Source organism: Equus przewalskii, chromosome 2, assembly GCF_037783145.1.
Source record: "Equus przewalskii isolate Varuska chromosome 2, EquPr2, whole genome shotgun sequence".
NCBI classification, from domain to species: Eukaryota; Metazoa; Chordata; class Mammalia; order Perissodactyla; family Equidae; genus Equus; species Equus przewalskii.
In genome coordinates this window covers 43,754,949-43,772,105 of record NC_091832.1, presented here as the reverse complement: position 1 = coordinate 43,772,105, position 17,157 = coordinate 43,754,949, and the positions used below count along the sequence as shown (strand labels likewise).

The window sequence follows — 17,157 nt, the reverse complement described above, 5'->3', positions numbered from 1 at the left end:
CAGTTACACAACTGAATTATATACTAGCTGATATAGGTATGTTTTTACCACCTATATCTCATTTATTTTCTATTTGGTAGAACCAGTACTGAAGATGTTCATTTCTAATTTCACAGTGAAACATCTTGGTTTAGAGGGTTAGGAGAGTAGTTTCTACTTTGCTTAATGGTGGATGACCTTATCATCCCTGTTTGTTTTAAAGGAAGTGGGACTCTCACTGGAAAACGAGCCCATGTTACACTGGCGCATATATAAGTATCTTCACATTAAAGACCATGTCACAAAATGGTAGAACATAGAAGTACTTTAACTCATCTTAATACCACCTGTAAATCAAAACTCAGTCATCCTAGCAGAAATGCCAAATCCACAGTACCTGTGGTGTGCTGTGAGTCTTGCCTATGGACGATGGGTGGACGGACATGTTTTTACTACCTTTTTGCTCAGGAAGACTTCTTTTATTTGGTGAGATGGTCTTTGTTTTTAGAAGAAGTCAATTAAATGTAAGCCACTTTGAGTAAACAGTCTTTTGCACTTGTGTCCAGGAAATACTGTGAGACCTAACCGAGCTGTACTACTGGGCATCAAGTTGGTGTTTTACATGTGGAATTTGAACCTGACTATGAAATCTGTTTCTTCTGTAATTTGGTTAGAGACCTGAATATGTAACTTTTAGTATACAACACAGTTTTAGGTTGTGGGTTTCTTATGAGGTGACACAATTGCTACTCAGAGAATGGTGCAGTTATGCCTCTCTTTAAGGTAGTAAATAGAGTTGTTTCTCCATAGAGAGAAACATCAGCAAACAAGCTCACCTGGAACAGTAGGCTTTTAATTTCTCTTGTGGAATGGGTTGTAAGAAAGCTTTTGTCCTCCCTCATATCTGCGTGATGATGATGTGGGGCTGGCGTGTACTGCCCACCCACAAAGTGACTTAAATTCAAACATTTATTCATTTTTTAAATAAATATTTATTGGATGCCTTGTACCAGGCACTCTCCTAGGTACCTGGAATAAAGCAGTAAATAAAACAAGGGCATTCCCCTTTCAAAGAGCTTATTTTCCGGTTACAGGGAGGGGCGATAAACTGTAAACAAACAAAAAACAAGTAACGCTAATTGAGTGATTCTCTGTGCAGTTACGTTTACTAACTCGTTCAGTCCTCATAACACTCTCAGGAAGTAGGTGCTGTTATTATCCTTATTTCAAAGATGAGGAAACTGAGGTACAGAGAGATAAAAATAACTTGCTCCATGTCACATAGATAAGAAGTGGTGCTGTTGGCATTCCAACCTAGGTAATCCACCTCCAGATTTCAGGCTCTTAAATACCATGCTGTTTTGTTTCCCTGTTAAAAAACTGCCTAATCTGTTTATTTCTAAGTAAATAAACAAAGAAATAAATGTCAGATGATAATAAGCATGTTGAAGAACAATGGAGCCGGGTAAACCTTTTAAAGGATTCCTAGATGTCTGCGTAGGTATGTGTGTGCTGCACATGTGCGCTATTTAGATGGCATGACTTGAGCAGGTGTCTCTCCTAAGGTGATTTGAAGGAAGTGACAGGGTGATCCATGTAGCTATCTGGAGTAAGAGTGTTCCAAGCAGAGGGAACACCAGAAACAAAGGGCCCATAGTAGGTGTGGGTTTGGCAATAGCAAAAGAGAAGCAAGGAGAATCGCAAGGAGGCCACTGTGGTTGTACGGAATGTAGTGGGAAGAGCAGATGAGGTAGCTAGGGACGACATCCCATAGGCCTTACAGGGCATGGGAAGGTCTTTTGATTTTACTGAATCTTTGAGAATCTTTGAGCAGGAAAATGACATGATTAAAAGGATGCCTTTAAATGCAGTGCAGATAGTCTAGGGCAGGGGTTGGCAGACTATGACCTGAGGGCCAAATCCAGCCTGCTGCCTGTTTTTGTGGAGCCAGCAAACTAGGAGGGCTTTTTACATTTTTAAATTGTTGGAAAAAAAAAGATGAATAATAGTATTTTGTGACACATGAGAATTATATGAGATTCAAATTTCAGTGTCCATTTAAGTTCCAGTTTTATTGGAACAGAGCCACAGCCACATTCATTTGTTTGCATATTGTCTGAGGCTGGTTTTGAGCTGCAGCAGCCAAGTTGAGTAGTTGCAGTAGAGACCATCTGGCCTGCAGAGCCTATAATATTTACTCTCTGGCCCTTTAAGAAAAAGTTTGCGATCCCTGGTTTAGGGGGTAGGGATGGAAGCAGGGAGACCAGTGAGGAGACTGTTTCAAGGGCTGATGGTGTATTGGACCAGGGCAGTAAGAAGTGGTCAGTTGCTGGATACGTTTCAGAGGAAGAGCTGATAGGTTGTCTGCCGATATAAGGAGTTGGGGATGATGCCAGTGTTTTTTCACTGAGCAACTGGAAGAATCCAGTTCCCTTTCACTGAGATTGGGAAGTCTGTGGGAGCTGTAGGGCAGGGAGAAAGGGTGAGGGGAAAGCAAAAGTTGTGTTTTAGAGCTGTTAACTTGAAGTGACACTTGGAGGCGTTGAATAGGCAGTCGTGTATGTGAGTCTGTAATTAGAGGAGAGGCCAAGGCTTGGACTGGACTTTCAGTGTTTTCAGCATATACAAAATTCTTAAAGCCCTGGGATAGATGAAATCCTGTAGGGGGCATGGATGGATAGAGAATTTCAAACAGGAGCCCTGGGGTACCAGTGTTAAGAGGGAGGAGAGGTAGAAGGAAAGGAGATTGAGAAGGAACACCAGAGAGAGAAAACCAGGAGAGCAGAGTGTCCTGGAAGAATGTATTTCAAAGAAGAGAGTGATCATCTGTGTCAAATGCTGCTAAAGGTCGAGTAAGATACAGACTGAGAATTGACCATGGATCTGGCAGCGTGGAGGTCACTGGTGACTTTGATGAGAGCTGTATGAGTGAAATGGTGAGGTCAAAGCCTGATTCTAGCTCGTTAAAGGGAAAATGGGAGGAGAGGAAGTGGAGCTGGTACTTTCAAGGAGTCCTGTTTGCTGCTGCCTAAGTGCAGGCTAGGAGAGGGCAGAGAGTTGCACTTAACCTGGGATTGAGGTTTTGCCAAGGGAGAGGTATGGAGGGAGGGCCAAGGGAGCTGAGCACTGATGTGATGACGGACCATGTACCTAAGCTGGCAGGGAGCACAAGTGAAATGTGGGGGACATGAGGGGCAGCAAGAGGCTGTAGGATCACTGGATTCAAGGAGTAGGGTCAAGGAATTGTTGGAGTAGGGCTGGTCAAAGAGTGGGGTGCTTGAGTTTGATATTATGAAGGGGTGCAGTTATGGTTAACATCAAGGTCTAGGGCAGTGCTGTCCAGTAGTAATATAATGTGAGCCACATGGATAATTTTTAATGTTCTAGTAACCATATTTTTAAAAAGTATAAAGAAGTAAATGAAATTAGTTTTAATACTATATTTTGTTTAGCTCAGTATATCTAAAATATTATGTGAACATGTCAGAATAAAATTATTGAGATATTTTACATTTATTTTATACTAAGTTTTTGAAATCTGATAATGGATTTTATATTTCCAGCACATCTTAATTCAGACTATTCACAATTTCAAGTGCTCAATAGCCACATGTGTCTTGCAGCTGCCACACTGGACAGCATAGGTCTTGGTGATGACCATGGAAGTGCAGTCAATGGTTATTGGAGGAGACTGGGTCAAGTAACATGAGAGTTCAAGGTTTATGAAGGATTGTCTATGTGGGTCTGACACCACTTACGACTCCTGATAAGAGGAGCAGGGTTGGAGAGGCAGGAGGGGGTCAGGCCATGGTGTTGCTTGGGGTCAGTGCCTCAGTGGCCACTGCTCTAACTTTCTGCCCACCAAGGAGCATTTCCTGACCCTGATCCTGGCCCTCTTCTCAAAGCATCCGTGAGGTTTTGAGGGATTGCTCTTGCCTTATTTCAAATCAAAGGGAACCTCCTTGCGAACATGGGTGTGGGGCAAGATTTCTGAGTCACATTAAAGTATCAGAACACAAGGTCGTAAATTTTGACAGAGTCTTCCAAAAATGGCAGCTTTTCTTTTGGGTTTTTGCTTTCATCCAGAAGGCCTTTCATTGAATCACTAATGAAAACGTTAACTCAGTATGAGCAACTCATACAGTGAAATTCTTTTCCCAGGAAAAAATATCCTTTAGATTCTTTATTTTGTCATATCTTTTGATTCCTATCTTTATTTTGGCATAATCCACAAATTCTATTAGGTATACTTAACTCAACAATCCTAAATGTGCTTGAATCCCTGCAGGAGGTTTGAGGCAGCCTCATGCAGTAGCAGGCGGCAGCATGCAAAACCTGCCTGCCCTCATCTGACGCTTCTGGAAGGGCAGATGTGGTCAACCTTTTACCATGCAGGGAATTTAGCTATATGTATATATGTATAATATATATATATATTCTGGCTTTGATCCACATTGTGTCTTTAAAGATTAATGAGAATTGATGATGAGGTCAGAAACCTGTTCTTTAGCCTTGGTAGGCCAAGAAAAGTAAACTGTTTTGAAAGGGTAAACAGGAACTCCTCAGCAGCACACATGCTCTTACGACTTCCCATCCCCATAAGGAGCCCCAAGGGGAAAGGTAAATGGACCTCGATTCTGTACCTTTATCAAGTTTAAATTACTTTAGGTTCCCTTTAGTTTGTTTCCTGCTCTATGAAGATAAACCAAAAATCCTCCCAGCGCCAGTGTATAGGAAGAGCCTATTTTGAGCCGTGTGCTTGTGAACCTTATGTTCTTGGATGACTTTAGTGTTGAAGGGATAATTGCCTGTTCATCTTTTATGAGCTACTGTCATGAGAATTTGAGATCTAGGTAGTCTGTATTGTCAGCTTCCAGACTTTCATGATCCCCCTAAAGGCATCATAGAGAATGGTCACTAACTGTGCTCTCTCTGATGCTGTCCTCACACCATTGTGTCCACATGAAGGAACACTCAGTAAACACAATTTCGTAATAATGAAGTACTCATTGCGTAAATTTTCTTAACCTCTATTCTAATTAAAATGTTTCCATCTGATGGGGAAGTGTATGAATACCAAAAACTAGAAATTAAGCAAGAAATTAAAAGAACATTATTGGCTTTATTGCAGTTTGTTTTGAGGTTTTTATTCCTAAGTGGCGTTTTGCTTATAAAGTCACTTTTTCACACACAAATCTTTATGACGAATGGACTGGAATGTATCCCAGCAAAAGAAGAGCTATTTTATGATGCCATTTGTAAATTATAACATGTTATGTAAGAAAACCAAAGTAGTAGCTTTTTAAAAGCATTGTTAACATAATTACTTAATTTGGTACACACATAATACTGGTTTCTTTAAAAGTGAAGCTCAGTGTGTCCAGGAGACTAGAAAAGTGAGCGTTTTGACATTTATTCATTGTTTTCTTTTAGACCTGGGTCAGGAGCATGCTCTTGTTGTAATTCTGGTCTCAAAAAGTCCAGGGTATAACATTTAAACTTGTAATTTATTCCTTCAAAAATTTGCTGCTAAACCTTAGACTTTCACCAGTATGACCTTAACCAAGGTGGGTATTTGGCCTGCAGTAGGCAAGCACTTGCCCTTATCCTCAGGTACATAGCACCCACATACATGCCAGCTATCTGGATCATTGTGTGTGTTTCATCTGGATTTGCCTTTGCTAATAAGTACTGATTAACTTGAAACTCCTATCTCTGGATGTGGATGTAGGTGAAGGCAGAGAAATACCAAACACCACAGCTCTTCACAATCAAGTACAATACGCCACTAGCCGATCCTCACCTCCTCCCTTCCACCCTCCCCAGATGCAGGCACTTCACTCCTGTGTCCTTTGAACATCCTGTTTCCTTCTCCACCCCATCCCTCCTCCCCAGTTCTGCTTTATCTGGCAGACAGACTCTTTCTAGAGGCCAGCCTGGATGTCACTTCTCCATGCACTCTTTCTGCGCAGCCTGTCCTGTTGGTTCACTCTTATTATAGGCACTGCTTTCCATACCCCGTGAGGGCTCTTGCTATATCATATTGTAACTCATCTCTTTATTAGTGTCTTTAATCCACTGAACTCTGAGCTCCTTGAGGGCAGGTGCTGGCCCTCACCTGTTTCTGTTTCCCTGAAGCCCAGCCCAGCATCTGCAGTGATTGTGAGGGAATGAATGGGAGTCGATGGATAGGGGAAGTGATGATGGGGTAATCACCTTCACGCTAAAAAGGTGAACTTAATAACTGTTTTAGGGGAAGAGAATAAATACTGTTTTTCTCTTAAAATTTTGGTAGCAGAAAGCAAATGTGCAAAGAGCAAAGTCAGAAGCTGCCATCTGATCCCACAGAGACAATAGCATTTTATGTAAAAAAAAAAATTTGTATTTGATCACCTTGCAATCTTCAGTTTGTTGTTCTGATGTCTTAACTAATTATTTAATTGGATAACTTCTAGGGAAATAGATCATAAATGTCATGAGGACTTTACTTGTAAGAAGCCAGCTCTTTTCATATATAAGTACCATCTTCTAGACTTGTGGAATTGACTGGCCTCTGAACATAGGACACATGCCTGAATATGATGGTTCTTTTTTAAGTTACCTTGCTCCACTGGAATTCAGTAGTCATGCTTATATTCAGTCAATTTGAGGTTTGGTTGGAAATCAGTCCCAAATTGGAAAAACAAATTAGGCAGCATCACCCTTCCCACTGGCTCCCAACTCGCCCTATAAAACTTACTACCGCAGGGGCCGGCCCCGTGGCTGAGTGGTTATGTTCATGTGCTCTGCTGGGGTGGCCCAGGGTTTTGTTGATTCGGATCCTGGGCGCGGACATGGCACTGCTTGTCAGGCCACACTGAGGCGGTGTCCCAAATGCCACAACTAGAAGGACCCACACCTGAAAAAAATGCAACCATGTACTGGGGGGATTTGGGGAGAAAAAGCAATTAAAAAAAAAGATTGGCAATAGTTGTTAGCTCAGGTCCTAATCTTAAAAAACAAACAAACAAACGAAAAACCTCATTAGTCCAATGTTCAGGTGTTCTACCCTAAATCACTCACTTTATGGCTCTTCCCCCCAATAGTACCTAAGCAAGGGGAGGCAAATGAGAGACAGATTAGAAAGAACAGATCTTCAGAGGTTTTCCTTCAGCATCAGTATCCATTTTGATAGTTTTAAGGGCCACTGTAGAAGTCACCTGTAGCTTATTAGGCTCTTACAGCAATAGGAAATGTTAGTCCTTTTCCTCATTCAGTATCCTTTTGAAATACCGTATTTTTCTAACCTGTGAAACTGGCCTAGGAAGTAACGATTGGAAGTGCTAGAAATTAAAAAGTCCACCTTCTTAGTCTAGCAGGGGAGCCTCTCAAAGCATTGTGTTCTATCAATATGAATATGTACTTAGACACATTAATCTGAGTTAGAGAGCTGATTGTACATAATGACTCCCCTGGGAGGCTATGTTAGAAAAAAAGAAAACAAAAGCTTAAGTAGTTTACTGAATATGCATAGTCAGTAAAAAATTCTTCTAAAATTAGTGTTAATTGAATCTGAACCTTGATCATCTTTAAACCTTTAATTTTTAATTTGATCTTTTAAAAAAGTTTTGTGGTCTCTTGAAAGAGGCCTACAACCCAATAAAAGTTATGCTGTAATTGCAAAAAGACCAATTGTAAAAGACCCAATTTTGTGTTAGCGTAGGGAAATAAGTCAGATATGTGGGTATATATATGTATATAGTAAGTGTGTCTGGGGGGTACATATATACAAGTACATGTACATATATATATGTGTGTTTAATACATACTTTAGTTTGCCTCTATCCAGATGTCTCCTTTTCTCTCTGCCTCTGGAAATGGGGCAAATTTTCTTCAGTTAAAAACAAAAATAGAAGCGACGGTCTTGACCCATTTTACACTTATTTATTTCAGGCTCTCACCACACACTTGTTCATGGGCGCAGCAAGAAGAGGGATCCACAGAGCTGGAGCCATGAGGGCTGACACATTGGAATGAAGGCTGGCAGAATTCGTAGGGAGAGCTTTGCCATCCTGCCAGCTCCATATCTGGCTTCAAGACAATTCTATTAGTGAATTAATTGTACTCAAAACCTGAAATTAATTTGAACTGAATGTTATTAAAAACGAAATAGATTAAAGTGACCCACTCTTGCTTCATCCAGAGTTATTATGAAGGAGATCTACGGCCTGACCCAGCTCTGGGAGAGCAGGTCTCTATCCACATTCCACCTGGTCAGAGAGGCCTGCATGACCATCCTTGCACCAGGTGCCATTCTCAGTCCTCTTAGCAAATTTTCATAAGAGCACTCACACCGCCAAGTGATGATGTGTTTACGTGTTGGTTACGTCTGTACCCTGCAAGAATGGAAGCTCCGCAAGAGCAGGGCCTCTGTCTTGTTCACTCTGTGTCTCTGATGTGGAGGACGGTGCCTGGCACAGTGTAGACTCGAAATAAATGCTGTTGGATGAATGAATGGGTCAGTAGCTTTGCATCCTTTCTGAATGTTTCCTTTTAATTTGCCTTTACATATGACTTTTTAAAATGATAAAATAGTGGAATTTGGGGGTAAATATAAAAAAATTTTGTGATTGAAATGATTGGCAGCCTAGTACAGAGTGTTTATGAGATCCCAGAGCATGTCAGGACTTTGGAATTATGAATTACAAACTTACTGTGTTTTGTGGTCTGCATGCCTCCTAACGAAGAAGTAGAAGAAATAGATGTAGGAGAAACGTGAGTCATGTCTCTGGAATATTTTGATATCAAGACATCTAGTGAGAATCTAGACAGAAACATTGAGAAATAAAAATAGGGAAGTAGAAAATAGGCAGACATTTAAAATTTCCTTAATACTTAATAGTTTAAAATAATAAATTTTGGCATCAAGTAAACAAGATAAATCAAAATATTTCTTACGTCAAATGAGCATTAACAAAGATAGAACTTGGAGGCAATTACTTAGATAATACTAACAAAAGTACTTTTGTTCCAGATTACCTTCATGGATGTCATAGTTGCTCCGTCTTTGTTCTTTGTGTGTTGGCATAGGCCAGAATACCGATACTGTTCTTGAAAACCTTTGAGTTTTTTTTTTTTTTAAATACAAAGAGCAAAAACAAAACCAAGGAGACAGTATCCTGTGATGTAGGCTGTTATCTCAAGGTGAGTTTATTTGTGGCACTAACTTGTGATAAATTGTTTAAAGAACTGAAGTTTCTTTTCAGGTATAGCATATTTTATTTGTCAGGTTTTGTTCATTTTAGTGTAAATCTTGGTTATTTATTGCACACTGAGGGAATCAACTAAAAAGTTGTGAGACAAAGTCCTAGTTAAACTTGAATTTTCTTTCACATAGAGAAGTAACCAGCATTTCTGATCACATCAGTAAATATGTTTCAGTTCCTTTTAGATAAGGTGGGAAAAACAAAAACCAGATTTTTATTGCCACAAAGCAAAATGAAAACAAAAAGCCTTTTACGGCATAATGCATTTTTCATTAAACTTATCTCTGAACTATTTTGATTATGTAATCTCATCCTTTCATGGAAGTATAAGAAGTGTGAATTCTGGGGTGAAGAAATAATTGCAGAAGGTGGTTAATGAGGCAGAACTCACAAATCTGCATTTGTAGTTTTGTGGACAAATAAATCATCAGTGGAGGATACAAATGTAAACAAAAATTCTTGATTGCATTTAAGAAATGGAAGGTTGAACTTTTTACTAAAATAGAATTTTACAGCCTCTCAGAGGGATGTTATAAGTATTAAATAAGTGTAATGTGCTCAGAATAGCAACCTAGGGCGTAGTGAGCACTAGTAAATGTTCGCTATTTATTCTTACAAGGATTTTAGTATGAAAGATTAAATCATGTTTTAATCATGCATAATAAACTGTGCTATAATTTTATTATGGTGAATGTCCACTTGTAATTCAATGAAGAGTGGCTTTTTAAAGCAAAGAAGAAGCTGAAATGTTTTTCTTGGTGCTGTTATGTATGTAAATGTAAATGGTGCTGGGACAGGCTATCTAAATGTCAACCCCGCGATAGAAAAGATGCAGGAGCAAATGTGTAACTCTTAGTTTTGTTTTGAAATACGTTATTTTCATAAATCTGAAGATTTGGTTAACTTATTGTTTTTAGCACACCCCACTGTTGCATGTGTGTACTTCTAAGTTTTGTCGAATTAAATAGAAATTTATGACCAACAAATGCTTAAAGCCACTGTCAAAATTACGTACTTAGCACTTCATTGATTCGAAGTCTGGTTTTCATTCAATATTCCTGCAGTGTGACATAAGATAGTCAAGACTGATTACATGAGTTAGTGCCCTCTGGTGGCATGCAGAGGACATCAGGCAGAGAGGGATTGACCCATGAGCCTGCAGATAGCTCTTCTAAAGAGGAGCCACCTGATAATTGGTTCTTTCTGAGAGCTTTTGTTTTTGGTGGATTTTGAACAGTCTCATGGTGATTGGTTTATGCCTGTCTATAATTTCATGTTTTTCATGTGTTTGGTGCTTGTCAGTTTCCTACTCCATGAAGCCCTGGCCGTGGAGTTCACTAGTAACAGCTTTACAGCCAGCCTACTTAAGCAGCTTAGGTTGTGGGTGAATTTCTGGGTGAGAAAATTTTCAGGTGCACCTGCTGTAAGAAGGTATATCAACGTTAAGATTTTCCATGGAGGACCAGGAGGTGTATTTTTAGATGCATCTCTTAACTTCCTTTTCAAGGTGGGGTACAATGTCCCTTCTGGATTGATATCTTTGGGTGACTCACTGGTACAGCTTGAGATGAGCCCGCCTGATGGATTAGTATTAAGTGGGCATTCATTTCCGATTTCGATCTTCTCTAGAGGGCAACCCCGCCTTTCCCACTTAGGTCCTTTGGCCAGACTCGTTTCACTTTGAGCTTTAGAGTAAGGCAGACAAGGAATTGGATCCCTCTATCTCTGAAAAGGTGGGACTCTGGGAAAGTCTCTCTGTCTTTTATGAGTTTCTTTAGCTGTGATGTAAGGGCAGCTGCTGCTGATTCTAACCCATGTCTAGAGACTGCTGTGAGGTTGGAATGAGTTGATATGTGAAAAAGTCTGAAATTGAACTCTGTCGAGTGCTGTTAAATACGTGAGTTTCCTTTTCTTCCTCAAAAGGAAGGAAGCTCCTCTCTCCTTTTTCAGTTTAAAAGATCATTTTAAAAAAGTTTTTTATTTTGGAATAATTTTATATTTACAGCAAGGTTGCACTGATGGTACAGTTTTCCCATATGCCTGCCACCTAGTTTCTCCTGCAGGCCTCACTTTTATACTGTTGAGTTTTCTTATAACTTTTTGTATATAATCTCTGTGAACTTTGGTAAAATTTGACTTACAGTGCCAGTTTAGCACTTTTCTAAGGCTGAAACGTTTGCCCTGAATACCTGAATTCTCCTGTAGGTGTCCTATTTGTTTCCAAACTATCCTTCTGTTTTTACCTTGGTCCGTGTCTGACCATTCTAATGTCAAATTTGACTTTAGAATAACCTCCTTAATTTTCCTGAATCTTAACAGCTAAATAGTTTCCCTGTTTATGCAATTAATGAGCTGTTCAACCAAAGGAAAGACGTGGTAGGCAGTTTGAGTCAGTATTTCAACCAGGCGTTTTTGGAGTCTCATAGCTACTTCTCATGCCATCACAATATAAGTCAGGATGGAAGCACACGCACTTTCAAAAAACCCCCCAAAAATCCCAAAACATTTCTTCAGAAATACAAAAAGAAACTTAGTGGGCTTCTTGATTAAAAGTCCACTGGCTAGTTTTAATACATAATCTATAATTAGCATTATTATATAAACAAAAATAGTAGTAACTCATTTTATATGCCTTTACAGTTGAAGAAAATTATTTTGCAGGCAACAGCTCATTTGGTTTCTTAACCACCTTGAGAGTCGGAGAGAGCTTTGTCACTCCCTTTTCCTGTACCTTGATGAAGTCAAGGAGGCCAAAGAGTGACCTGGTTGAGGCCGCATAGCGAGAGTTAGAGCCCAAGTTCTTTAGAGCCATTCTGCACACGTGGGCTGAGCACCTCCACTCCATGCCTCCCCCAACACTCCTACAATAAAGGGGCTTTGAAAATGCTGTTTTCTCCCTTTTAAGTTGGCTATATTTTACTCCACTGATCATATTTATGCTTTTAATATGCATAACAATTCTTTGATAAATTGACAATTTATATATTTTGTTTCAGCCCAGATCCTTACTGAATATTATGAGATCATCATTGTTAGGCCTGATTTAGCGGAATCTCACTGTCTTGTGCCTTTGGGGAAATCATGGTCACTGCCAACACTGAGCATCCACAGACCCTGGTATAACTGCAGCCTCTTCTGAGGCGACATCCTGTGTGTCATCTTTGGGTTACGTATTGTGCTGGAGAGAAACCTTGACGTTAGAGACACGTGTGACATCTTTTTTACGAGAGCCACTGAGATATTTGAATGAGAAGATGATACAGTTTGAAAAAGTGATAATGGGCCAGGTTCTTGAAAAGCTAGCAGAATGTCTTATTTAAACATTTAGACCTAATCAGAAAACAGAAATAAATCTCCTAAGAAAATTTTTTGGCAAATATGGTGGGAGTAGATGCTTTTATGTAAATTCTAATACCTGTTGCTGTGGCATAAAAATTTAATTTTGTTGTCATGCTTGTTTGTTTTGTTTTGTTTTGTTTTTGGTTAGGTCTCCCATTTCTAACGGCATCTTGTTTGACCTTTCTGAAACCATGAGTTAAGATGAACCCATGTGCTGGTGGCTGTGGTGGCAGCTATTCCTAGACTGACCACTCACTGACCACTTTGGTGAGTTTGATGTGTGATTTTCTTTTAATCAAGAACATAGACAAATCTGCAAAGTCAAGTGTTAAGAGTTAGCATACGTTTTAATATTTTGAAGTTTTAATAGTCTCATTCAAGAACCATCTTTTTTTTTTTTTTTTTAAAGATGACAAAGCATCCATGTGTTTGCCTCTTCTAGTCTGGCATGTCAGAATTCCGGAGCAGCACCCAGCGTAAATCCCTGGTGGCTCTCCTGACGCCTCCAGCCTGGGTGGATGTGCTGCTCCCTTGCAGCAGTTTCAGATGTCACATAATAAAAGTCTTTGTTGTGGTGGTTTTGGTTGGTGTCTTCAGGTTCGATGCCTTTAGGAAGTTATAAAACAAATGGGGCTATCTGGCTGGACTGAGAGGCTGGATAACCACTGATCTGAAATTGTCCCTGTTGATATCTGCAAAATTCAAAATGAAGGGTTTAGTTTCACGTGCATGCTATGGGGGAGTTGTGTGTTATAATAGGCTTATGTCCCATCGGGGGATACTCATGGTACTGATCCTGAGAAACTTAGACTAGATGGGTCCTTGGCTTCCCTTGACTAGTGGATTTTGCTGAGGATCACCTGAGAGATTGTGTCACCACTTTCCTTTCTTTCAGTATTGGGGTCCTGGAATGGGTGCAGCCTGAGAGGGAGGTGCTCTGTCTTCATTTGTAGTGTACTGACAATGACTGGAAAACAGATTAAGGTTTTTGGTTGTGTAATTTACAATAATGACCAAAAGCATCAAGCCTACTCCCCACAAGCTATCCAGTTAGCCAAATATTTATTCACATTATAAATTTCTTTCAGCTGTGGCCGGTCACTTCTTTCCCTATCTTTTTCCTTTCTGTTTCCTTTACCCACCAGATAGATTCACACTGAAAAATAAAACGGGCTCTAGTATTTACGTGTTAAAAATTAACCTCTGTGCTCAGAGGTGCCTTGTGCCAAGCACAGTTAAATAAATGGAGAACTGGGGCAATTGTTTACGTGAAGGTTGGATGTGACATGTGAATGAGCCTATCTTTTTAATACTCACCCATCTGTCCTGGACTGCAATAGGCGTTTTGCATTTTAAGTTTAATTTTGAGAACCAGCCACTCACTGTGAAAGCAAAGTTGCTGGAAAGTTTGTTTTAAAGATGATGCCACCCTCTAAACCCAATAAAAATAGCATGGAATAAAATTTAATTATGCTGTGCTGAATATTTCATGTAGAATTAAGGGGCAAGAGTTGCCTTTAAAAAGCATTAAGTTTGGAAAGAATAAAGGCTTTGTAGTTTCTTTGGAAGATACTATAATTAAAAGATTTGCTCAAATGTATTTTTCCCCTTTTGAAGAGTTTAAAGAAATCCATCCTTCCTTCCTAAATTGATTGCCTCTCAGACATCAGCCCTGCTTGGCAGTCAGTACGATGAGGCTGCCTCTGTGCTCATTTGACGGCTTCTTTCTGTTCAATGTAAAATAGGTTTTTAATCTTCTGATTTAGATGTTTAATAGAAAGTAAATGTCTGACTTGCTTTGGTTTCTGCTGAACCTGTATTTAAATCCACACAAACAGTTTGAATAAAGTGAAAACATCACTGGACTAGCTATTTTAAACATTTCAGGATGTAAGAATGCTAAATGGGGTTCCCTTTTAAAAATAGAAATGGCTGCTTGCATTTACATAATTACTGCTAACTAGCACAACATTTTAAATGGTGACAAACTCAGGGTAGAAAAAGTATCTGTTTTAAAAAGCCTGGTAAAAGGAAGCTGAAAATGCTTTTTGAGCAGCTGCCTCGTGTGGAAGGTCTTTGCAAAGCCAGGAAACCGAGACTTCTCGGTGGGGAGGGCAATGCTGGGGGAGGTGGTGAGCAGCTCAGGTAGCTTCTTATAGACTCTTGTAAGCTGTTCCTTACCAGGCTGGAACTTGCTAACCTTTCATTTTGAAGCATAGTTATAATTATTAATTCCCAAATCTGCCTTTCAGTTTTGGAGAGGGTGCGGTGTTTTCTGGCTACTGTTAAAAGGTGTCTGGTGAGGACTGAAGTTCATTGTTGGTGAAAAGAACATGGAAGAATGTTTGTGAAAATGAAAATGTGTTGAGATACAAACTCAGGAACACTTCAAGCTGGTAGCTCAAGAGTGTCCTTGATTCTGCCCTCTTTTCCCCATCCCAAGCGTGGAATCCATCTGTCAGTTTTTTTCTTCTCTTTCCAAGATATGTCCCACTTTGCACATCTCCCCATTTTCTTTACCTGGACACCTGTCACCTTTTCCTTTGTGGACCCCTTGTCTCCAGTCTTGCTCCCTGTGCAGGGGCCAGGGTGACCTACTAAAAATGTAACTAGGATGAGATTAGTAGCTTGCTTAAACCCTACCTGCAGTGACTTTCCATCCATTGGGAATACAGTCAGCCTGCGTGATCTGGTCCCTGCTACAGCTCTCAGTTCCCCCCGCTTGCCCTTCCTTCCGGCATGTTGACCTTTCCCATACCCGGAACCCATGTAGCCTGCTTCCTTTTTGCATTAGCTGTTTCCTCTATGGGGAATGCTCCCCTCACCCTCTCCAATCTTTGTATGCTGGCTTCTTCATGCTATTCAGGTCTCACCTCAAATGTCATCTCAGAGAGGCCCTCCCTGGACAACCCAATCTAGCATATTCCCCCATCACTCTATCATCTGGCAGTTTTGTCTTTTTTTATAGCGTTTATTACTGTCTGAAATTTTTTCTTGTTTTCTTTTTTGTTATTTTTCTCCTCTCCTCCCCACCCTTCTAATGTAAGCTCTTTTATAGCTGGGACCTTGTCCGTCTCCTTAGCTGTATTCCCAGCAGCTCAAAGCACCTGTAGGTGCACAGATCATCACTGATTAAGTGCATACAGGAGAGGAACCCTGGAGATCACTAATGTCCAAGGAGAGCTCTGACCTGGTGTAACTGGGCACCTAGAAGGACGGTCCTAAATTCCTTGTCCCTGGATGGTTTGTCCCTGTTTGGGTTGGGTGGTTTTGGAACCTGTTCTAAACCTTGCATTTTGGCATTGAAAGTTAACATTTGGAGATTCATGGAATGACTGTACTTAAACAGATCAGCCTGTGTCCCAAGAAGGATGTGAACATGGTTCTCTCGGCTCCCTGCAGTGAGATGCAAAGTTAGTGTTCCCAGCGGTTTTGGTTCCTGGTGGGAACTCACCAGTAGTGGGTTGCCTCCTTGCTGGGCCAGTGGGGCAGCACTGCCTCCTTTTGCCAAAATCGGAATTTGAACTCAGTTGCACCCAGCTTGATAGCCAGACCTCATTTTCTGTGATTTCTCCTGCGGCATCTGTCTTAGGAGCGTGACGGGGAGATTTTCTATGTTCAGCGTTCATTCTGGGGTTAGGGAACAAACTTGCTAAGATCTCGATATTTGCGGAAATCTAAACCTCAGTGAACAGCTTTTAGCTTCTTTGGTTTTCCTCGTGGCTATATCTCAGAATTTTAGGAGGAAAATGTACCAGTTCCTGAAACCTGGCAAGTTGGTGAGGGTGCTGGGAAGTAGTTAGTTGAACCCTTCACATTCAGCTTCCTTAGGAAAGAAAAGACATCTCCAACTCACTGAACCTCGATTATATTATGCCACTCTGAGTTGTCTGTCAGAGCATTTACTTTGGTCTCGAATATGCTACTTGGGAACTGAGTTGTAGAACTCAGGAGAGCTGTCTGCTAAGCAAAAGCTCCCCTGTGCAACTTTCCATTCTTGTTGCTGTCTTTATCAGGAAATTATTACAGTGGTTGGGGTGTATTAGTAAACAGTAACTTCTCAGTTAGATTATAGTGAAATGGACGTTTTTAGGACTGAGACCTAGGGATAAAGCCCTTGAGCTGGAGGATTTGAGTTGCTTTTGACTGAGTATCAACTCATTAGACTAGATTTAGGGGAATCTCTTCTTTCTTGGGTGTGACTGGAACCTAGTGCCACCCAAGTCCAGGTGCCTTGACCACCTGGTCCCCTACTTGCTTGACTAGAGAACAGGTTTGAGCTGGAGGGAACAAACAGGATGAGGGCAGGCAGAGCCAAGAAAGGGCCTGGCCTATGCAGGATTGAGGTGTGTGAAATGAAGGTGTGTAGATAGGAGTGGAAAATGGGTTCCGACCAGCTTATGATGGGTCTTATGTGTAAGAAGTGGGCAGCCACAGCAGGTGGTTTTCCCATGAGGATGAGCTGGTGAGTTGGTATGGTTTAGGGTCAGCTGGTGGCAGGGAGAAGAATTGGGAATACATGTCAGTCATTGGTTTCATATTTATGGAAAATCCAATAAACCTGTCTTTACTGGAAGCCATTTTCCTTTTAGAA

The 17,157-nt window shown here is 40.6% G+C and overlaps 1 protein-coding gene across 43 annotated transcripts in view; it reads left to right on the top strand.

The window, feature by feature from the left end:
- CAMTA1 (calmodulin binding transcription activator 1) overlaps positions 1-17,157 on the top strand; it is an 853,189-nt gene that overhangs the window by 87,847 nt on the left and 748,185 nt on the right. The window contains exon 5 of one of the 43 annotated variants that reach the window (XM_070610990.1): positions 7,912-8,469. The exons of the other annotated variants lie outside the window; for them this stretch is intronic. The gene's annotated coding sequence lies outside the window, so the exon portion shown is untranslated. Of the gene's footprint in view, positions 1-7,911; positions 8,470-17,157 lie in introns of those variants that run through there. 43 annotated transcript variants of the gene reach the window in all.